This window comes from Cyanistes caeruleus, chromosome 1 (assembly GCF_971803275.1).
Source record: "Cyanistes caeruleus chromosome 1, bCyaCae1.hap1.1, whole genome shotgun sequence".
Lineage (NCBI taxonomy): Eukaryota > Metazoa > Chordata > Aves > Passeriformes > Paridae > Cyanistes > Cyanistes caeruleus.
In genome coordinates, this window is record NC_141701.1 from 53,740,340 (window position 1) to 53,764,942 (window position 24,603).

The window sequence follows — 24,603 nt, forward strand, 5'->3', positions numbered from 1 at the left end:
TTTCTTTCCCATTCTTCTATTCAGATATTAATCTATTTGTATGCAGGTTTCCAAGGAAATCACTGTCAGGGAGTAGTACCAGAGAAATCAAGTGAGATTGACAAGACTAGAAATAATGAGTTCTGTTATAAAATTCCCTGCAGAATGGTAACATTTCTATGACAGCCTTCATCATAATTTATGCTATTAAAAAGTTATAAAAGATATTTCCACCGTATCATTTTTATTTTATCTTTCTAGGGGGGTTTTCTTGGGGGTCTTTTTGGGGGGGTTTATTGGTAAAGACTCTTTCCTGAAAGAATATGGATTATTTCCATGGACTATTTCTTAAATTAAATGCAATTTTTGATTTCTCCTATTCTTGCAAGAAAATAATTTCACCACCTTGTTAATGCCAAACACAAGAGGGAAGAGTTTAGAAGTTTTAACAGAAAATATGAATTTGTAAATGGAGAGCAGAGAGGGTGTCAGCTTTTAAAACTGACAAAAAAGTCAGGAAAAGTTATTTTCATGTAAAGTCTATCAAGGGAAAAAAAAAAAAAAAAAGAGCCAGTTTCCTGAAGAGTATTATCCATGCTGAAAAAATAAAAAAAATCCAAATTATTTCTTTTTTATCTGGTTTCAGTCAAAACTAGAGTAAAAGGAAGTTTTCCTGCAATCCACAAACATGGTACAAATTGTAGGAGGCAAATGTATTAGTAATGGAGAATCTTTTCACACTTCTGTTTTGAGGCAGATTTACAGACAATAAAAAGAAAAGAATATTAGTGCAGCAGACTATTTACTTGGGAAAAAATTCTGTTCCCCAGAAATCAGTTGCAGTATTATCAATTAAAGTGTATTTACCCTTTATTTTACAAATTTTCTGCCAATAATAAAATTGTTGTTTATAGAAATAAACAGCTGATTATTAAGAAAAAAAAAGAAATATATTCCATTTTGGCATATTACAGGTTTTTCTTTTGATTTAACTGGTGGGAAAAAGGGTGAATTCATCTTTATGTTCTTAATAAATAAATTGTAACATTTCTCACCAACTGAAAGAGTACTCAATTTGTAATTCCTATGGGTTTATGATTTTTTCACACCTGCCAATGTATTTAGCTCACATTTTTTATAGCTGCAATCATCTCTGTTACATTTCTACAATCAAAGGTCTTGCTGCCTCTATCATCTGAAATATGCACACAGAAATTATCAAATTATACTTGTAGTTGGCTTGTGAGGTCCTTATTTCTCTTCTAGTGCCTCAGTGTTTATCTTGGTCACACTGTTTTTCCAAGCTACCTGAGGAATAATTCCTGGCTTACCCAGCTTGTGCTACTTTGAATTCCCACTTTGGTTTTCCAAAGATTGGGCAGCAGAAATTACCAGAGATTCTTGGAGAAAATGATATAATTTCACAGAGACAAATGAAATCCTACATGGCATAAATGGCCCTACAGCCCATATGGGTACCTGGTTCACAATTCAACATTGTATTTTTTGGCATTTTTTCCCCCTTGGTCTTGGAATTGTGGCACTGCATCAATTTATGTATGGAAAAAATAGAATTGACATTATTTTAAGAAAGACTGGATGTTTTCTCCTACATATTCCTTTCACATCTATTGAACTTGGTTTTGCCCACAGAAGGATTCAACTTCATCACAAATGCAGAGGCTGATGGACACAGTCATATATCAAATTCTCACTGCTCACCTTACAAATGAACTCTCAGGAGTGCTGCAGTGTTGGGACTCTAACTCTGTCCTATGCATTTCTTTTCATGCTCAGCTCAAGCTGCCACATGCCTGTCTCTGTGACTTAGAGATAAGGGAGTCACCACTCAGGAGTGTGCACAGGCACAGTAATCTGCCTTTTCTGGTGTTTATTTACTGATAGGTTGTGGTGCTGGTCTTCATACTAGTGTGTGTATTTCCTGTGTTTAGTCCAAGATGAAGACAAGGATTAGAAAGATTTTACCAAGGGTTATTAAGTTCTGCTGCAGATGGACAGCACTATCCTCAAGGTAATAACTGTTTCTGATTAAAAAGAAGCCTCCTTGATATGATAAGTATCAAAATGCCAAGGTGCTGAGCATCCTTTCTGCCTTTTGCTTTGAAACTAATCCTATTTTCTGATGAGGTTGCTCTAGCTCCCAGGTGAGATTTCAGTTCTTATCCCTGTAGACACTTTGATGAATATTTAACATCCATGGGTTTTAGTGTGGTGACTTGCATACTAAAAGTAAGAACATTTTTAGACTAATGGAAAATTTATTTCCTGAAATATCTTCACGTAAGTTAAAATATTAAAAAAGAGATGAACAGATATGTTGTTTCTAAACTGTTACAAAAATAAACATCCTTCAATTTATCTCACTTCCTTCACTAAAGTTCCTGAAAACCTGTTTGAGAGGACTGTGCAAAGCATAATCAACTATGTGTTTAGAATATATATGAACATTCAGTTTGTGCTAAGTGCAAGTTTTGAAGGTAAAGGAAAGCCTGTAGGTTTTGTTTTCATCAGTCCTTTTTTTGTACATCCATATCTCCTTTCTCTTTATGCTGGTTTTCATTTGGAATAGTTACACAAAATGACTATAATGTACCTGTGCTACAAGTGTTCAGGCATATAAATATTCCTTTCATTTGTCCTTTTCCATAAGTATCATTTTGCTCTGTTATACCTGAAAGACAAATAGAAGTGGAAGCACTGATTAGGCAAGTATGTCCTCAATAGCAAACACATCAGGGCTGTTTTGTATTTAATATTCAGAGTTAATATGATAGAAGTCCTGATTTATATTGTATAGATTCATTATAAGGCAGGAGTGAAAATACACAGAATTATCTCCCATTCCAGCTTGTGAAGCTTTCATTGGGTCTGTCTGCTAACCAAAGAAATCATCACGGGACTTGCAGTGCAATTCCTTTTACTACCACAAATCCTGACATTTAGAGCACAGAAGAGAGGTTTAGAGGAACTGAAGAGATAAGAGTGTGGACTTCCTTCAAGAACTCATCTTTGCTAGCAGAATGATTTCTGAAACTTCCATCCACATCTTCCAACAAGATATGCTGTGCATTAGATTCGCTGAGCTGGGATGGAAAAAAGCCTGCATGGATGTCTTTAATTTAAAAATTAAAAACATCCAAATCTGAATGATAAACTAATGATGTAAATGCAATAAATATATACATTTGTAATTGTAAAACTTGCAATAATGTACAAGTGAGCCTGTAGAATAGGTAGTCATAGAGATTTGATTCACCCAGGACACAGATACATTCAACTTTAATTAAAGCTGTCTGACCCTAGACAATTATATTTTAGTAATGCAACTCTGCTTTCAGTCATTCTGACTCGATCTGGTAATGGCTGCCCAAAAAGTATGGCTGAAGTTCTTAGGTCCAAATGTTGAAGATCTGCTGGATATGTGTATCTTCATCCAGAATATCAGGCAAGCAGTTCTATTGAAATTGCTGACTTACACCAGCTTGGTGAATTTGAATTAATGTCTCTGCAATGACTATTATGTTATAAAAACTTCTGGCTGCAGATGAAGATCCCAGTAAAGTCTGTCCTGGTCACCATGCAATGCATTCACTGGCAAATGATTGCCAATGCAGCTCTTTGTTTGGAGCATGATCTCAAAGGCAGGAGACACAACACTTGTTATATCCTCTGAGCCTAAGTGTGGAAAGATACTCTTAAGCCTTTTCTTTCAGTGGTTTCTTTATGGGCTTTTCTGATTCACTTTAGATAGAAATTAAGAGTCTTTTTCTCCTCTTTAATAAAGAAGGAATATGAAAATGAACTTTTGTTGTAGCCAAATCCCTGATGTCTTAGGGACATGATGAAATATCTTTAGCATTATTTGTCTTTTCTGATACAAGACAGGAAGCAATAATGTCAGGTGATGTAAACCTCTCTCACGCTGGAGCTGTGCTTTCTGCTTCTTCCCTCAGGTGATTTTTCCAAAGTTTCTTCTCTCTCCACTGCACAGTGTTTTTTTCTCAGAGGTGGTTTCTAAGGGATATTTTAAAACAATATTTATGTGAAGTCAATTTTTTAAGCTTCCCTCTTAGTTCTAAAGCTTTTTTCTCCCATTCAAGTACAATATTTCTATCTGCTTTTCTTTTCTCCTTTTGTATTGAAAATGTATTTTTTTATGCATAAACATCACAGTCTTACTTAGTCTTGCTATTTTATCCTTTTATAAGTTATTTCATCAACAGTTTTTTCCTCTTATGCTTTTTTTCTATCCTCTGCAACCTCTCTACACCACTGTTGTCCCCTTAATAAAACCAGAAGTCAGCTATGAATTCATTACTTTGATTCTAATAGCCCAGAAGGTGACCTTGTATTTATTTGTGGAAGGTGGAAGCAGGGAGGAATTTACTGACAGTGCTTGAATGTACAGGAATGAAGTTAGGAAAGCTAAAGTTCATCTGGAAATGATGATATCAGGGATGTGAAATGCAATAAAGAAAAGTTTCTGCAAGGGCATTGCCAGCAAGAGACAGACCAAAGAAAATGAACCCATTGTTGAGTGAGGTAGAGGGCCCAAGGACATAAGTCATAGAGAAGACTGGGTTACTCAGTGGGGTTTTTGCCTCAGTTTTTTCCTAATCTGATCTGCCCTCAGTATCCAAGGTCTTTGCAGAAAAGATCTGGATGACATGGCAGTCAAGCTGTCCATGAGTAAGCAGGGTGCCTCTGTAGCAAACAAAGATTAGTTGCATCTTGGGATGTATTACCAAAATTGTATTCATGAGATTGGTGGGAGTTACTAACTTCTCAGGTTATTGACTATTTCTGGGCTACCAAAGCAGGGGACAGTTGCAAAGCAGTCCTTGAGAAATTTCACCACTTCACAAAAGCAGACATTCTTTTAAAGCACTCCAGAGGTCTGGAAAATATATTTTTCAATAACTGCTGGATTTAAGGCTTCTTAACAAGTAAGCTGTAAAAGACAAGTGATGTCTTTCTTTACAAAATAGCCTTGCATTTGCTAAAAGTCAAGAGCAAAGTTTTTGGCTTCAGGTGGAGCCTCCTCTGTTGATTCCACTCAACAGTGACAAACTGGCAAAAAAGAGTAAAAACTGTGTTTTCTCTACCTAGGGAAACTGCAACTTTAATTATCTCTTTCACTTCAGGGAGAAAAAACCTCTAGCATTTCAGTAACAATATGAGCCTTACGAGTATTTATTTCTTTGTTTTTGCAAGCCTTCTGATTTATTTTGAACTGGTTCTGAGTACAGGATGTCTTTGGGCAATCTGTCTTTCACTTATGAAAGAGGCATTGCTAGGCATCTTATTTGACCTACTGATATGTTCTTTTCTAATTTTCCTCTTCTCAGGGAGTGCATTTCTCCTCTGCAAACTCCCCTTTGATACCTTTTGTTATGATAATTAATGCATTAAATTTAAAAACAAAGACACTCAGAACCTGCTGTAATCTTAGGTGGTAATTTCCACTGATATGCTATTGTATACTATAACTGAGTTCAAACCCTTCTGTATTAAATAACATTTATAAGAGCAAGGTCTAAGTCCTTATTCAGATTGCTTCTTGCTCCTGCTTAACATGTTGAATGATCTATCTGATAAAAATGTGAGGCATTTCAAGAGAGATGTCTCTTATAAACTCTACTTGAAAGCCAAGATGCTAAAACAGTTGAGCAAGCAAGAAATCTTCACCCTCTCCACCTTGCTAACATGAACCTGTTGGGCTCCATTTCACCCTTCATACCTGTCTGCAGACCAGGACCATTTATTTGATGAAGCAGTCTTTGCCAGTGTAATGGATGGTGCTAAATGTGACACTGTTTCACTTGTTCCACTTGTGGTTTCAGTATAGCATTGACATACTTTTGTCTTTCCCAGCAAAATGTTGATGTATTTTGGTCTTTTCTCTGGAAAACAGAAAGTAACTCCCCATGCTTCAATACTTTCACCTGCAATTGCACCATCTGTCCGAAAAAGGCAAACACAACCTAAACAAAAATCCTATAGTATAGTTTCTCTGATGTTTATTTTACAAAAAAACCTCAGAATTTGATCCTTTGATTAGTACAGAAGAGGTTTTAATTCTTGCATTTGTGAGGAAACCTCTTTTCTCAAGACATCCCTGCAAGTCATCCACTGCCTTCCCGTAGTTTCATTCCAAGATTTTTAGCAGAAAACTAAACCTGGTCCTAAAAACCATTTTATTTTTCCTGCTGCCTTTTACACAAAAGAAGACTGGAACTATGTTCCTTGTGATTTTTGTGTAATTTTCTTCATGATAGGTGCTTTTGAGTGAGTCATTTCTACCCAAGTCTAATGCAGAAAACTTCTTGAGTAAAACAAAATAAAAATGGATCTAGATACACATTTCAAAACACATCTGCAAATTCAATTTCTGCTCAGTGTTACCAAGTGCAAGCTCCCAGACGGTGCTCCTTCCTTCTCTGCATGAGCACCATACCCACATATCAGCCCTGATTCACCATCCCTGCTCAGGGTGGTTTTGGTGGGCATGCACATACTGTAGGCAGTATTTGGAGTATCAGAGGGAGTGTGTGTACCCAGAGGGAATTTCACCACCATGGGTGGTGCGTTCCAAGTGTGTAGGACTGTCATCATATGGGTAACCTGTGAAGCTGCACAGAGAGATAAAAGCCTGAGGGAAGGAGGATGATGCCTGGGGTGGGATTTTAAAATCAGGTTAAAAAATCAGCCATGCAAGAAAGCACCTTGTCTGAATGAGAGGCAGGAAAGGGACTCCTGAGTGAGAGAAGAAAGGTCAGATCAGCTTTTTGAGAAGCCTACCCTTGCTCTTTATTTCTTGTTCACTTTGAAGAAATGCTGCAAAGAGCTGACAGAGTAGTACTTATAGCACATGCCTGTGACCTGGGAGATCAGCTTGGAAATCTTAGTGATTGAGATCCATGTGGCACAGATTGCTCCATTTCTTAACCGGTTTCTTCGCCTTCCTCACTGGCACAGGAGTGTGGGGAAGAGGGTCTGTGGTCAGTTCATCACATGTTGTCTCTTCCACCCCTTCCTGCTCAGGGAGAGGACTCCTGACACGATTCTCCTGCTGTGCTCTTCTCCCACAGGAGACAATCCTGCACCAACTTCAGTGTGAGTCCTTCCCACAAGACACAGTTCTTCATGGATCCTCCCACTGGGTGCAGCCCTTCAGGAACAGGGTGCTCTGGTGTGGGTCCCCCATGGGGCCACAGGTGCTGCCAGCAGCCTGCTCCAGCGTGGGCTTTCCATGGTGTCATGGCCTTCTTCAAGCATCCACTTGCTCTGGTGGATCATTATCATTAATTTTACAATTATATCAAATTATTTTAGTTCTGCCAGTTTTGTGTTAAATTACTAATATTGAAGCTTTCCAGTTAGGTTTTGTTTTTCAACTTTTTAATTGTCTATTTTTAAAGCTGAAGGTCTCATTCCCAGGTTTCAAAGGAGAACAGTACAATCTTTTGAAAAGTTCAAAGGAGAATGAGGGAAAAGAGTGAATATTAAAATTACGAGCACAATTATTTCTTGTTTCTATATTTTTTAAAACTACTTTTCCCAAGCATGAAAAAGCCAAGAACATTCAAAAGACATAAAAGACATACTTTTAAGAATATATATATATTTGTCTTTGATAACTAAATGAGATTTGTGTTTGGTAGATCCGAGTCACCATGCAACACTTCAGCAGTATACAGTGTAGTTAAAAAGTGGAGTGTAGAGAAAGGTATTGATAGTGGGGAATATGTTTATCCTTTCACTGACGAGAAATCTGTGTCAGAGGAGAGTGGATTGTGTAAGGAAAGCTACCTTAAGTATCCATGTTTTTAGTAATCTTTCTCAATTCAATACAGTGTGTCTTCTAGCCTGCACTGAAAGACATCGATTTGTTTGCTTTCAGTAAGCTAAAGAAAAATATATAGATATAATAAAGAAAAATAACACAGATTATCTGTAGAGTGAATACTGAAATTTAGCTGCATCTTTCTTCTTGAAATTACATTTGTGCAGCCACGTGTTTTTATGGTTTTATTTTCTCCCTTTGGACCCATTTATTGCCTTACTACTTCTCAAGTTGCAGAAGTGGGTAGCTCACAGAGTGAATCAGATAGCAGAATGTTTGAAAGTCACACTCACATCTTATTCCTGCTGTGTAAATTCTATGATTGAACAATTGCTGTGTAAGTCTTACATTTAACTCCATTCTTTGGTTTGCTTGATATAATACAGAACAGCATAGCAAGAAAAGTGCTGAAGTACACTTACAACTTAAATTTCTTCAGTTAATTACAAATCATTACTTGCAAAATTCTTAAAGACATGGTGCAGAAATTAATGTTTGTACTACCTAGAATAGGAGATCAGTGATTTTTCCCAATAAAGTTTTTCCCTTCCCTTTTATGGTGTCTGCATCTCTGTGCCGCAGAGTACTCAGCCCACTATAGCCACAATGTTCTTAAAAACACAAGCCAGCTACACAGTCATAAGTTTTTCATCTCCATGGCTACTTTCAACTCCAGTAATAGAATCAAAGAACCACTAAGGTTGGAAAAGGCCTCTGAGATCACTCATTCCAGCCATTAAGCTAACATGCTCTTGTGACTTAAGCTGTGCTGGAAACTAAGCAATAACTAAACTGCTTATTCAATTCCCCTCTCTCTCCAGGCCTGTCCCCATGGAATGGGGAAGAGAATCAAAGGTCAAACTTGTAGGTTGAGATAAAAGCAGTTTAGGAATTGAAAACAAATTAAAGTACAATAATAGTAATAGCAAATAATAAAAAGAGAAAGAAAAAATCCCATAAGACCCAAACAAAAAAGTGATGCATGATACAATTCACCACCCCTGAACAATGCCAGATATTGTTCCCAAACTCAGATCTGCCCCCTCTTACGAGTAAGTCCCCCAGTTTATACACTGGGCATGATGTTCTGTGGGTGGAATGTTCCTGAGGGCAATTTGGGTTACCTGTCCCAGTTCTGTGCCATCTGTTTCTTTTATGTACCTCCTCACATGCAGAGCATGAGACACACACACACAGTGTCCTTGACTAGGGATAAACAAAATGTAGCAAAACAAAAAACATCAGCATTTTATCAACATCATTCTCATTCTGAATCTAAAACACAGCCCTCTAAGAGCTACTGAGAAGAAATTAACATTATCCCAGCTGAACCCAGCACACACACCTTATTAAAAGCAAATAGAAATAGAAAAAAATGCTTTTTACAGCTGCCATTGTTCAGCTGTCACTGGACATATAGTTTTGTGGGTAAACTGTCCAAAAATAGCACATCTCTATCTACTGAGTCCTTGATTTCTGCTGTGAATGACAGTACCACTGCCAATTAGTGGAAGCAGTGACAACACCTTGTCTGTCAGGAAACTGCTTTGACACCACCCATCTGTATTTCACACAAGTCACTGAAAAACTGCTTTATTTTAGGAAGTTTCAGTCATTATTGATGTACAGAAACTTCAAACCCATACATGGATGTTGTTTCCTACGTTACTGAAATCTCCAAAATTAAGTTTGAGAAGGATCAAAGGGTAGTGAAACTGAAAATCTATGTTTCAATGTATGTTTGAATGAAAGTTAGAAACATTTAAAGTCAAGGGGAAGAGTATTTCCTTTTGCTGTTAAAATATCAGGTGAGACATCTGTATTCAAAAATGCTGTAAAAGAAGGTGCAGTGCTTCTCACTGTCTCTTAGTAGAAAAAGTTATAGAGATAGGAACTGTTCTTCAAAAGCACCCTCTTGCATTTGAAGCATAGTATATGGAAATATATTCTGAAAAAATGCCTTACTCTTCCCTCTTAAGATGGAGGCTGCCAGAGCAGCTGTCCAGAAAGAGAGAAGACAAAAGCTTTTACTGTGGTAGCTGAATCTGTGTCTCACTAATTTTTTTCTGTGTGGCAGAAACTAGTACACTTTAGGATATTTCATGTGAACGCCTTTGCTATATTGTAAATAAAGCTGTTTACCCAAAGTCTTTCACTGAGCTGTTTAACATTTTGCTTGAATATGGAACCAAGCGATAGAATCCCATCTCATTCTTACAACTCACAGCATGTACCATTTGCTCAAACAGAGGTAATTGCTGTCAGCTTGACAAATCACTAGGTGTTAAGATTTTCCAATAGTCATTTAAATCACTATAGATAAAATGTACAAGAATGTCATCCTGCAGTTCTGAGCACTTAGAAACCCCAGTGCTGGTGACATGATTCTACACCCAAGAAGGTGGACATGACTGATGCACCCTCGGTTCCCTTCTCTCTTTCCAGACAATAGGGACAACCCTTTCTGGTTGACATAGAGAGCAAATGCTTTAAAATAACACCCTCACAACCCTGCAATGACTTCATTTTGCCATTTCTGATGTTTTGGGGCCGTCTAGCTGGATCTTGCTGCAGTCTTAATACCTCCCATACATGATATCCCATCTGGATGTGGATATAGTCTTCATGCATCTTGTCCTGAGTTCCCCAGAGTGCAAGCAATGGGAAAGATCTGAGTTTGCAGTGAGGGTGTTTGCATACAGCTCTGCAATACTTTGCAGTCAAGAAATTAGTGTGGATGCACCTTAGATTTGTGGGAATACAATATTCTTATCTCTTAATTGGCTCAAAGCAAAGCTTACCAAAACACTCTTTAAAACTAAAACCAAGAGAATTTAAATATTAAGGGCTGGAATCTTAAGGAGAGTTTCAATGATATGACAATTATAAAAAAGGATGATATGTTACTTTCCTACAAGTACCAAGGGATCATGGAACCTGTATGGACGAAGGAATACCTGAATATGTTCCTTCCATTATTAACTTTGATTAAGATAATAAACATTATTTTTTACCTTTCCACATGAATACCCTAATTTCTGCATTATAAGGGTTCTTCAAATATTTCCACTTCTGCCTTTTAATAATTTCTTCAATTTCTGCATTATAAGGGTTCTTCAAATATTTCCACTTCTGCCTTTTAATAATTTCTTCCTTTAATATGATCCTGCCTTCCCATGGGTTTCAAACTGTTACATCATCCATATCCATTCCTAAAAACATATATAAATATATTTTTAGTGTTCCAAATCCATTTTGAGTCAGATGTTTTGCCAGTGTTTGCCAAAATTTTGTTTAAATTTACAGCTAAATTACCTTGAGATAAATAGTTCTCTAGCTGTTAAAAAAGCTTCAGCATTGTAACTTCCAGAATAAGATACAGAAATACATAGGAGCAATTAAGTAAAATTACTTACTATTGATGTATAGTTTTACAAAAAAGTAAATTAACTACTGTTCTATTTGGTTTCAGATTATTGTAATTAATTTATATACGTTATTTTTTAAATAAAATACCATTTCATTCACTCAAGAGTGGCTCAGAAATGATGCATTTACATATATCTATAATAGCATATCCATTCAGAAGTAGGAATAATGTCCTTAAGCCTCTAGGTGTAGAGTGATCTAACTGTGCAGCCCTGAGAATCTGGAGCATATGAAAATTTGAAATTGTATCAAAATTTCATTTCCTTCCTCCTAGATCTCTCCTACTCCTGTGACACCTTAATTTGCAGCAGGTCTAGTCACCTCTGTCTCCTTTGTTCAGATGTATCGTTTTTATTATCGTTGTCTCTGACTGCTTTACTTCCTTAGTTAGTGACTTCCTTCTTTAATGTACTTAAGAAAAGTTCATGTTGCTCCATGGATAGACTACATTCTGGAGAATAAGGAGAGAAGGGACAATACTGTTGTGGAGGAGATTTTGTACCTGTCTGGATGTGTGTTCTCAAGCCAGGAGCTGCTGGGTGTTCTGGTGCTTGCATTGGGGTGCTGGGGTTCTCTGGGATGTTTTTCCCAGTGGTATGTGCAAATTAGCACTGAAGGCACACTTGCTAAATATATTGTACTGGCACAAAAACACAGTCTCCATCTCACTCTCCTCTCAGACTTTTTGGAAGTGTCTCCTAAGAGCAATGTTCTCAGGCACCACCAGCCTCATGTCCCTCAAACTCACAGTCTATGCCTATCAAGTTTAGAATGGACTGATGGATAGCTCCCTCTCCCACCACTGTGTTCTGAGTATAACTGTGTTAGTACAGTGTTGAAATACTTATTAACAAAATTCTACATCACTTTGCTTTAAATATATAGGTGGAATGCTCTCCCAGGCATTACAGTTCCTCTTAACTTTCAACAATTCTTCATGCCAAGCAAGAAGATAAACATTAAAAGGACAAAAATAAAGACCCATCAAAATGAAATGTAAACATTTTTTAACGGCTTCCCAGTATTTCTGGGTGTATTTTTCTTCTTAGTTTGTGAGTGGTAAAGCTGCCAGGACAGAGATTAGAGACTGTAACAAATCAATAATATCAACATTTCTAGGTATATTAGTGAGATATTTATACATTTGTAATGGAGCCCTTTTCCAGGCAGTCATTACATATGTAATAATAGAGAAAAGACATTTCAGGGCAAGTTATTAGATTGGTTCTCTTTTTAAATAACTCAAATTACTAGGAGTACCATTGTCTGTGAGACAGTGGTTTCTTCCTGTTGATGTCTTGAGGGAAACAGTGCATGGTTATACAAATCCTTTTTAGGAGACAACAAAATCAGTTCAGCGTTAGGTCACGTTCATATATTTTGTCTGACTTATCTAGGACTAAGTGGAGGGAAAATTCAGTACAAGGCAAGACCTTTGGGAAGCTGATGTTTTCTGTGTTGGCTCCAGTATTTATGTTTCTTTAGGTACAAGCTAGAGTTTTCATTTTTACAAGTAGCTAGGGATAATAGTCATCTATGGATCTAAAGGCTCCAATATTTTCCTGGCTTTGAAGAGCAAGGGTGCTCACTGACTGAACTGTGAAGAGTTTTTGCAAGACAGAAAAGCTGATATTTTACCACTTTCAAACTCAGGTAATATGCATTGGTCACCCAACATTCAAATGAGAGCTGTCTCTTAAACAATAATCTTAAAAAAGTTATAAAGACCTTTTTTTTTTCTGTGATGCAAATGTACTTCAGACTTCTAAAGCACTTTATTTTTGTGTTAAACTGTCTTAGGAAGAAACTATAATATTATTTTCTTTGTAGTTGCTTCAGAATTTATTGTACACATAAAGTATTCTGAAGGTTAACTTTCTGCAGTTCTTGAAAATCTTGTGCCGTACAAGTGGGTAGGAGGAAATTGCATGCAAGGTGGACTTACCACTTCCCAGCTTGTCACTCTAAACCCTCTTCCTTCTGTTGATTTTCCTGTTAAATGGTTTGTGAAAGATTAACAGCTGATAAACTGTTTCTATAACTTGTCTGTCATCACCAGCAGCTGATGACAACTTCTCAATGTTAAACGGTTGTTAAGGTTTCTTTCCAGGGCACTGTTCCTAATTCTGTCCTTCTTTTAAAGAACTACTTCCATGTCTCTATTTTCTAAAGAAAAGTGTGCTGAGATGTGATGGTTTTCTTTCTTCAGAATGTGAAGGCTTATTCATTTGACATCTTCTATTATGTCTTCTTTAAGACCCAAACCAACCCAAACAACTGCCCTATCCCAAACCTAAGGCAAAAAACTATGTCACTTATCCTAGCTACAGGTAAGCCAATGAAAGTCAGCATCCAAAAGAGGTAAGTTGTCTTGAGAATACTACAGTCCTAAAGTCTGAGTACATCATGATCTTTATTTTCTCTATCATTTTAATTTTTGTCTGTTTTTTGAAAATACTCAATACTTAGTATTCCTGCAGACAGTGGTTTCTTAGAGTCCCTTGAGTAAGGATGTATGTGGCAATCTTGACTTTCCTCCAAAAAATCACTCATACAAAACAAAACAAAACAAAAAAAAAATCCCAATCTTCCAAGAAACAAACTGAAAAAGAAACCCAAACTGGTAAGAAGATCTGGAATGCACTGAGTTAGGGCCATAGTGCATTCATAAAAGAAGCTTGAACTTTCATAACCTTTTGATATTCGCCCAGGAGAATTAACTGAAAACCACACATTTGGAAAAATTGTAAATAAAGATTACCCAAGGGGATATATTTGTTAGTTTCTGAGGTTAGAGCTTCAAGGAATAATTTAAAACCAAAACAAAAACCAAACTAACAAAACCCCCAAGCTACCCTGAAAGCAATTGTGAAGGTTGGAAGCCTTGCCTTGAGGATAGGGGATGGAGGCAGAGAAATTTAACTACCTGTGCTCTCATTGTCAGAGGGAAGATTGTTTGGCTTGGTAATTAATCTCCAAAGTTCCCTTTTGCTACAGATCTGAAGCTTGACCACCTTCATAGTTTAAGCACAGAGGTCCAGTTAACAGTTTCATTTTGCAGTGCTTGAACACCAGGAATTAGAGTCCCCCTACAAATATGATATGTCCATGAAGCTGCAGCTTGTTTTATTATGCTGAAGTTCCTTATATTTTCAGGTAAGTTTTGGAGAAACTTTTCACAAAATTGTTAAAAATTTTTTCCATATGGATGATGTTGGCATTCTCCCTTCCCCTAGCAAGAAAGAAACCTTGCATTTCTCACAAGAAAGCATTTGTAGTTTCACTCTGAATGATCCGTGGATTTGGACTCCACCAAAATTCTGTTGTACAGGGACCAACATATGTATGTGAGATAGATGTGACATTCAGAAAGCAGTAGAGCAGAATCTTCTGCTCTATGCTAATATTTTTTATTTTGCCAATTTGTTAATTTTATTTTGCCGAATAGTTTTGCAGGGTCTGTTAATATTGGATATGCTAGACATTGTTAAATGCTTTTCATTTTAAAAAATGCTTTGATAAAGATTTTATTTGGGAAAGATATCTCAGGTAAGGAATGATCATGTTTTTATTTTTAAGTCACCCACAGTGTCTTTTCACAAATGTGCCAAAAAAAAATAACAAGGCTGTTTGAAAACCCTGTGGGAGCAAAGATCTTCACATTGTGCTTGAAGGTTGTAACAGGTTACTGTAGATAAGAAATTTTGCCTTCACATAATCACAGACTAGCAGAATCATCACAGACTCATCAGAGGATCATTTAGGTTGGAAAAGACTACTAAGACTGTGAACTCCAATCTTAAACCAAGCACCCCCTTGTCAGACCACAGCATGAAGTGTCACATCCCGCTCCTGTGACGTGGTGAAATGAAGGAGTTTAACAAAACCCAGCTCCAGTGTGGTTCCATCATGCCATGGTAGCATGTGGCCTCACTTCCTCTTAAGATGAGAAATCAACTTTGGGGTTATTTAATTCATTGCATTTCCAAGTGATTGAGAATAATTATTAACTATGGATACTTCACATACCTGACTTCCTATTGCTGGTGGGGACCTAATGTTTTTATCCCTTATTATGTACAAGCACTCATTCATTGTTTTTAGCTTTAATGTAAGTCAATGCACAACCTGATCCTTAAAATATGGGATCACTGAAGATGAAAGAGCCCAAGATGAAAGAGTCTTTGAATATTTAAGTGTCTTCTTCCTGAAGTACAAAAGAAAATAATTGATCATACAAAGTCAACATTAAAATAATTTGTGTTGCTGAAAAAAGCAGTACAATAATTATTTTATATCTGTGCTGCACATCAGCAGTAAGGGTGCTTGACTAGTATAAAATTTCAAAGCTGAAATAATAACCAGGGGAGTATTGAAGATGATGGGTCAGTGCTGTGTGTGTGTTTGAAGACAGAAAGAAAATTTACTGGGGAATATTTTAGGAGGAAAAAGGAGTAATTAAAATTGTGCTAGTACCTAAAGAAATAATCTAAATTAGTAGGATATATAAGAGAAAAAATACAAAGTCTTATTCATTCAAGTCAGCTGGTGCTCTCTCTGAGCTCCCAAAGAGGTTGGATTAGGAAAGCAGGGGAATATCAAAGGCTCAGAAAATATGTAGGGGTGGATAGTGGAACTTTAAATATGAGATTCACTTCCTTGGTAAATATTTAAGCATTTTGACTTCCATAGAAGCACATTGCAAACAAAATTTTTTTTCTTTTCCAAAAGAAAATATTTGAATTAAAAAATATGAATTACTTTGGTAAAACAATGAGAAAGCTAAACAGTTTCAAATTGAGAAAACATATTTACTAGCAAGAAACCTGTAGAAAGTGCACCCTAGTAGATATTCTATTACTTTTGCAGGCATAGCAATTGTTATCATATTGTTATTCCAGACACTTGATACATTTTCATATAAATGACTTATCTGGAAAAAAACCTTGTGCCATCTGGGCTATTGAGGAGCATAGTTAGATTTTAAACACTCACTTCACAGCATTTCTACAGTAAATTGTAGTATGTACCTGGATGTGAATATTCTAGGTGAAGCACTGGGGAAGAGTATAGAATAAAATGCTGATACTTCTTGATTGATGCAGTAACATTTTCCATTATTGCACTGTCAAAGTAAAGGATATATTTAGGATAAAGGGAAAAGATATTCATCAATTCCAGAAAAAAGGAACTTCTTTCATGAACAGGAGTTGAGGATAATGAACAACTTAACAGATCTATTTTAGGCCTTGTGGCTAAAGCTTTGGCTTTTTTGTGTGCATGCATGGAAATATGGAGAGCATTCAGGACTGGAGATTTCAGGAGTGCCCAGGGATGCTAACTCTGCTCTTCTGCTGACATCTTCTTCAGATCCTTCAGTGGATGTTTAATGGCCAAAATAACTTTTCAGTATATCTGAGGCAATATTTCAGGAGAAGAAGAAAAATGCATTCAGAACATATATTGTGTAGTCATGGAAGACAAAATTCCTGCATGCATGCATGCATGTCTGCTGCAGAAGTGGACTTCTATTTTTCAGTCATCTGAGTGAGAAATAGAAAGACTGTCAAGTTTTTTTCAAAGAGAGACAGGAAATTTTCAGTCTGGCTGCTCTTCTTGGCAGAACAAGCTTTTTGATCAGTAGTCTGAAAAATTATGTAAAATTTTAGGATTTTTCTGTTTTGTTTCAAAATAAAAGGAAAGATTGCTTGTCTGTGTGGTTCAGACCCAGCTGGCAACCAAGACCCATGCAGCTACTCACTCACTGCCCCTGCAGCAGGATGGGAGACAATCAGAGGAGTGAAAGTGAGGAAACTCATGGGGGAAAGGCCATTTGCTGGAGAAAGCAAAAGCTGCACACATAAGCAGAGCAAAACAAGGAATTATTTCACCTCTTCCTGTTGGCAGGCAGGTGTTCAGCCATCCCCAGGTCATCAGGACCCTGTCATGCGTAATGGTGATTTGGGGGAGATTACCACTCTAAATGTTCACCTTTCCTTCTTTCTCCCCTGCTATTAACAGGCTGAGCATGATGCCACATGGAATGGAATGCCCCCTGGGTCAGTTGGGGTCAGTTGTCCTGGCTGTGTCCTCTCCCAGCCTCTTGTACACCCCAAACATGCTCATGAGAATGAGTATGAGAAGCTAAAAAGACCTTGGCTCCATGTTAGCCCTGCTCAGCAGTGACAAAAACACCCCTGAATTATCAACACTGTGTACAGCACAAATCCAGCATGGCCTCATACCGGCTGCTGTGAAGAAAATTAACTTCAGCCCAGCCAAAAGCAGCAGAATGTTTCTTTGTTACCATTACATTATTTTAAGAACAATATTGTTAAATCCCAGCACTGCAGAGAAAAAAATTACATTGAAGTTACAAAATTGCGTTGTAACAAGAGCAATTTTGCCGTCGCTACAGATCAGGAATTCTGGGTCTGGCCTAGGACACTTTTTTGTGAGTGACATCTTTACTTTTCTGAGCATGTAAACAGTATCACTTTTAAAGAAGGCTTATGTGGTAGGTTTTATTATTTTTCTTCTTCAGGACAGGGCAGTATCATTCACCCACTGTTTCAAGCAGAGGTTGGGAAAGAATAGCAGAATTGTTCTCTGGAAGCGAACAGAAAGAGTAGTGTGATACCTTTGCCATGAAATTAGGCAGTGCTTTTTGGGGGGTTCAGTAGCGTCAAGCTCTTCACAGGTGAACGTGGAAAGAAAAAGACATGACAGTGATGCCTTCTGTCATCACCTATCCTTCTGCCATTGGGGAAATGTTCCTGCTGGAGGGTGCCTGTCTACCTGCCTGTCTTGTCTCTACAACTGAGGATCTGCCAGTCTGTGAACAGCGGTGGAAAATTTTTCAAGGATTAAAAAAAGGTATCAGCATCACATTGTAATGATTTTGAAGTTAATTTCTTATGTATGCTCTGCTCTGTAGAGAGATGAATGTGACTGTTCAAGCAGTGCATTGAAAAATGGGATTATAAGGCTGTGATTCTACAGATGCCTACATTAGTGCCAGCCCTAGGAGATACTTGGCACACATGTCAGCATATATGCGTTTGGTACTTACTGAAACCCATAGTGTGTGGCTTTGAAATTGTATGCTGCATGCTTGCTGTGCCTACAGGAAATCCTGCAGGTTGGTATCAGTGTTCAAAGACTTGGAAAAGGAGGGGGGAAACAGGGAAAATACAGGGAAAAACATTTGTTAAAAGGTTGGTTCTATATTACAGCATTGTGAAGGGAACCAAAATCAATAGTAGTTATCCACTCAGCTTTCCTCCATGAATTCTTATGTTACAAATTAGCTTAATTGGATGTGTTCCAGCTGTTCATTTTATAAAACAAATGTTATTTCTGTGAAAAATCATTGGTGCCAGGCAAAGGGCTATGAGACATGTGCTGAAGGGAGCAATGGAAACAAGCACCACTGAGCTCTCTCTCATAGACAGGAGATATAATCCTTTCCCCAGCCTAACTGGAAGATGCTCTAAAATTTGCTAGGCCTTCTCTCCTTCCTATGGTTTGGTAATTGAACAAGAGTTTTACACCTCTTTATAAAACACACTCTAAGCCTGGCCCAGGCAGGCTTCCTCCATACAGCTTCCCAGGCACTTTGCAGGGGAGCCTGCAGCAGCCAGGCAGCTGAGTGATATCCTCAGTGCTCCTCTGGTGCCTCCTCCCCTGCCAGGGACTGTGCTGCTTCATATAGACATCTTGAACTTACTGTTTGTGACATTCTATTTAAAATATTTATTTTCTGAGAAAGGTCTTGGAAGTAATTCTGTAGATCTCTTGGACTAGCAGCTACCTCACTGCAGCAATGTGTTTTGAGAGCTGAACTCAGCCACCAGATATTGTCTTCATGTTCTCCTGTCCCTGGTTGCAGCTGGATTAGCACTTTCATATTGTTATTGGTACAGCTGGAAGGCATAGGGTGTGCAGATAACCAGCAAAACAAAACAAACAATTACTATTACAGAAAACAGCTGTATTTGAGTGCTTATTTGATAAGAGAGAAACTTTTTCTCCCAACAGAAATTTTCTTTAAAGAAAAACAGGCTACAGGCTTGCTGAATTTCATGCCATTCTTTTATTGCAGTTTTCTCTCGGGAAATATTCTGTGGCTTATTAATATTTTCAAAATCTTTAAATTTTGTCTAGAATTCCTTCTAATCAAACAGTTTGAGGATGGAAATATTAAGAGAAAAGAGTGTCTGGATGTTATTTTTTTTTCTGCTACCCTGACCAAACAGATGAAGGATGAGTCATTGACAGGCCAAAAACCTGTTCAAAGGGAATGCATCAAGCCAGAAGGGCATTCTAATGAGCAGGTACATAAACATGATGCTCGTTAAGAAATACTAGACAAAAAATTCCTTAAAAGAAAAGTAGAAACATGGATGCATTGCCTAGTCCTTGGGGGTACTGTCCAGAGATGAGGGAAAAATTCAATTCATTACTAGGTGGTACATAAGCTGGAAGGTAGGAGGGCAGAAATAGGTGGAGTGGATGGAAGTGATTGTGATGTGGTACAACAGCCAGGCAGGCAGGCAGGCCATCCTGGGCAGAAGGTGCTGGAGAGTAATTGCTGTTTTCTCTCTCTTGCCAACTCTGTAACACAGCACAGTGCTCCTACACTGCTGGAAAGAACACCTAAAATCATTAACCATCCATCAAAACACCTGAAACCAGCAGAGACAACCCAAAATTTCATGTAAAAGTTAACAACATGAATGAGGTATCTGCAAAGCATTTGCATCCGAGTAGGACACGTTCTTTGGAGGATAATAAAATTGTAGGAAATTTCAGGTTGGTAGGGCCCTCTGGGGGTCTCTAGTCCAAAGCACAAGGCTTTGTTTATTTAAGTTCTGAAAACATCCATAGACCAACTGCAGTCTTCCCAGATAAGATGAGCCAATGCCTGTCTGTCCTCACAAAGAAAGGTTTGCCTTATGCCCACTCTAAACCTCACTTCTTTCAAGCTGTTTCTGTTTTCTCCCATCCTCCTACCAAACACTACTGTGAGGAGCCTGACACCATCAATTGCATCCTGCAGATCTGTCCTTCCCTGATCTGTCTGCCTCCAGACTGTGTAATTTCAGAAACTCCTCCAGCCTTAGTTCTGGACTTGTCACATGTCCTTGTTCAGTTCCTCATGGTCCCTGCTGTCCCTTACTCCAGCCCACCTAGGTCTCTGAATGGCAGCTCTTTCCCTGAATATATTGGCTGCTTCCCCCTGCCCCAATCCAGTTTTTGTGGCACCTGCAATGCCAAGGATGGTGTGCTCTATTGCCTTCTTTAGGTCATATTTATATATGTCATACAGGAAAGGTGCCATCGAAGATCCCTGTAGTACTCTGTAAGTTACTGAGCACTGCCCACACATCTCTACTCTCAAATCGATTATCTAGACAGTTTTTTAGCAATGTACTTGTCCACCCATCCAGACTGTAAGTTCCCAGCTTGTATATGAGATGGTTATGGGAGACATTGCTAAAAGCCATGCTAAATGCAAAGTTAATGCCATCCACTGCTCTTCTCCAGCTGGCCAGGTATCACAGAATCAGAACATTCTGAGTTGGAAGGGACCCACCGGGATCATCAAGTCCAAGTCTTAAGTGAATGGCCTATGGTATGATTTACCTGTGTCAGTCTCTACTATTTCCAGTCACTTTCTTCTCCACATGCACAGAAATGTACTGTAGGAGGACTCACTCCATAAACCATGTGAAAACCCTGCATTGAGAAGTTATTCCCAACACCCAGCAGAAACCTTTGCTGGCTGGGGTCCCATTGTGTTGCCCTTCAGGATCTGGTGGACCCCAGTAAGCACCAGGGTCTGTGGTGCAGTGACTTTCATGAACTGCTTAAAGAGGATGTCAACAACTTTGTCTTCCAGATTGCATGGCTTGTGAAAAACTGACACCTTAAAGACTCTTTTCCTGGCCTCTCTGCTGACCCTGACCTGAAAGCTCTCACCCAGATTTCTATCCATCATGTACAATAGCTGCATGTATCCAAGCTACTCCTCCTAGGGGTCAACATCCTCCCTTGTACCTTTTCCCTGCTTGTCTTCCTTTCTGTACATACATTAGAGGCTGGTGTTTCTTTACCCTTCTTGGCCACTCCTGAACCATCTTGTTACCATTGTCCTTCATCCTTTGTTTTCTACCTCTGTCTAGTGTTTTCTTTTTAATCGTGGTCTGCAATCTCCCTCTCCCATCATTCCTTGTTTAAATGTCTCTTTGCCAGCTTGGCCAGCCTGTTGGCAAAGGTGTCCTTGCTCCACTTTTTCAGGTGGATACCATCTGTTTCTAGCAGTCTGCCATCTTCAGAGAGGCTCCCATGGCTGTAAAAGTGGCCTTCTGAGGCTGAGACCTCCTGCCTGAGGAGGTGCTGACTGCAGACCTGCAGCCTGCCTCAGATCTTTGTCTGGGTCAAAGCCTCTGCTGTGCTGGGGGAGTTGGTCCCATGGATGATGGACACTGTGCCCTGTGGGGCATCACCTCCATGGCAGTGAACCCTTGCTGCCTTCATCCATTTCCAGTCCCCTTCTGTGCATCTGTTCACACATGCTGCTGTGCCTGCCTGCTGTGTTGTGATTTATCATCAGATAACTTCTTTCATTTGTGGAAGCATAATCATAACGGCTTGCATGTATAACAGACCGTGTGAGAACACAAATTCTGTGTGATATAAACATTCTGCAGCTATTTCCACAGACAAAGAGAAATACATTTGCTACACACTGAGATTCAATAGGGATCTAAATTGTCTTGCTGTGAAGCTCAGTTTGAGACAAGAGTTGGGATAATTAATTGGCAATGCCGAAAAAAAAGAAGCGGCGTAGAAATGACTTTCTAACTTGGAAAATGAGAATAAAGTAAAAAGAGAAAAAACTAGCATGAAACTAACTAGAAAAAAAGGTGATATATAAAGTTTTTCAGATCTATAGAAAAAGATCAGTGTTATGACTCTTATTTTCTCTTGCAAATGTTTAACAGGGACATGAAGGAGGCAGTAGCAATTAATTAAAACTTTTGGGTCCAAGCATGATTGTCATTTATAAGCTGATTCATTTTGGTCTTAGAACACACACAAGAATATGAAGCAAAACAAAAGTAAAACTCTGCTAAGCTGGTATCTAAGCTGCCATTACTTCTAATTACAATTGATTTTCCCCTGCAGTCGTTATTGATCAATGTGATGTATGCCACAACTCGCATTTCAATATTTTTAAAAAATTTTTAGTATCCTTGCTAATCAGCCAGTTTTTAGCTCATTCATGTCTTTATTTTTGTTGTTGTTTTGAAAACACCATTCCTATTCATCAAGGAATAGAATAGAATAGAATAGAATAGAATAGAATAGAATAGAATAGAATAGAATAGAATAGAATAGAATAGAATATCATAATAATATATAATAATATATAATATAATATAATAATATATAATAATATATAGCTTTAACTGGTGTGAGTACCAAGGAGCAGGAAATGAGCATAAACTGTCACCCAGATGAATTTGAAAAGAACGTATATAAAGACTGAAATTTCTTGCCATTCTAACTCAAAGGTTCTTTTTAGAAGCTGCTGTTGATCAGAGGGGTGAGGAATGTTTCATTGTGTTTGCTTTAAAAATGAATTCTGCTAGCTTTACTTTTGGCCAGCACACTGTTTTTTATTATTGATTCCCTTTATGTTCTCATTCTTAACAAGAGATACAAAATACAGTTTAGTGCTTATTAAGTACAGTTCAGCACTTGATAAATACAGTGCTTGCACAGTGTAAGCACTTACATATGTAGCACTTGACTTTTGTCTGAGCTGTTTTGCATCATTGTGCTGTGGCAGCATCAGAGGCCTGAACACAGCCAGGGGCCCTCTGGGATGTATGTTTCACAAAATACTTTTAAAGGGATGATTACTGGATCAAAGAACTTTCTACCATCTGTTATATTCTTTACATAGTGTGACTTACAGTGTCCCTCAGAGCTCTATAATAGAACCAGATCCTGTAAATTGATAAATAAGATTCTACAGCATCTCATGTCCTGAACTTGCTGTGTGTGATTTTTTTGTAAAAAGCAATTGAATGAACTTGTAAAATGAAGTTATAAAATATAAGAAAATATGTGAAAAAATATGAAAAGATAATAAAGAGTGAAATGATAGTTCTGCATTTAAAATATTTTTAAAAGCAGAAGGAAACATGGCTCATGTATGTATCCAAGTCTTTCTTTTTAATTTATTTGAAGTACTAGTAATCTAATCAAAGGACAGCAAACAGCTTTTATCAGTCAGTGTTTATGCTTTCACAATGTAAAAAAATACCAAGCCTAATCAACAAAAAATTCAGAACTGTTGTGCTGAAAAACTTACTTCTATCTCACCCCTTACCCTGGTGTGATGCTCAGCCTTCCTGTGTGCCACTAGGATGAAAGAATGACAGTTTTAGTCCCTTCAAGAGGAAATGGGGAGGATTACAAGCTGTTCATATTCCTTCCAGGCTTGTGTCTACTTGGGGCTATTTTTATCTTGCTTTGTTGTTTTTTTCCTTTTGCCTTTTTTAAATTTTATTTTTATTTTATTTTAAATTTTTTTTTCCTTGCAGCCCTATTTCTTCTTGGGGGCTCCCAGCTGAAGCCAGAGAGTGTCAGAGCTGCCTGGCCCAGCCCCAGCTGCCCTCGAGGGCTGCTGTTTGTCACCTGCTGGCTCCCCAGCTGGTCAGTGGGGCCAGTGCTGTGCTGGAGGTCACAGGGTGAAGCTAAAACTGGAGAGGCCACAGGTGCTGCTCCTCTTGACAACTGGCCAAGCAGGCTGGTGCCACAGTGAGCCAGGATGAACTCTGCTGCCAGGGTGCTACAAGGTCTGCAACACGTTACTGGTTATGGCAAAATCATGTTCTGGGATATATTAAAAAAACCTCTGACGGATTATCATAATTCAGAACAGGTAAACAGGGTATGTGAGGATAGTGATTTCTTCATAAATTACAATGAAGCTCATAAATAACATGTCATTTATTCATGTAAGTATAATGAAAACATAATAATGTATAATAATATTAATACAATTCCTTTTTACTTTCAAAGGACTCCTGAACTAATGTCTGTAATTTTTGTTATTTTCAAGAAGAAACCTTTCACCTAATGATGGCTTGCAGCTCCTGTCCTCTTGTTAGATGCTATTTAAATGCTTAGCTGTACATATTATAGTTAAATGCGATGACTCACAAAAACTTAGGGCACAGATAGTGGGCAGCTTCAAGACTGGGCCTCCAACCAAGAGCTGAATTGTCCCTTATAGCATTGAATTAGCA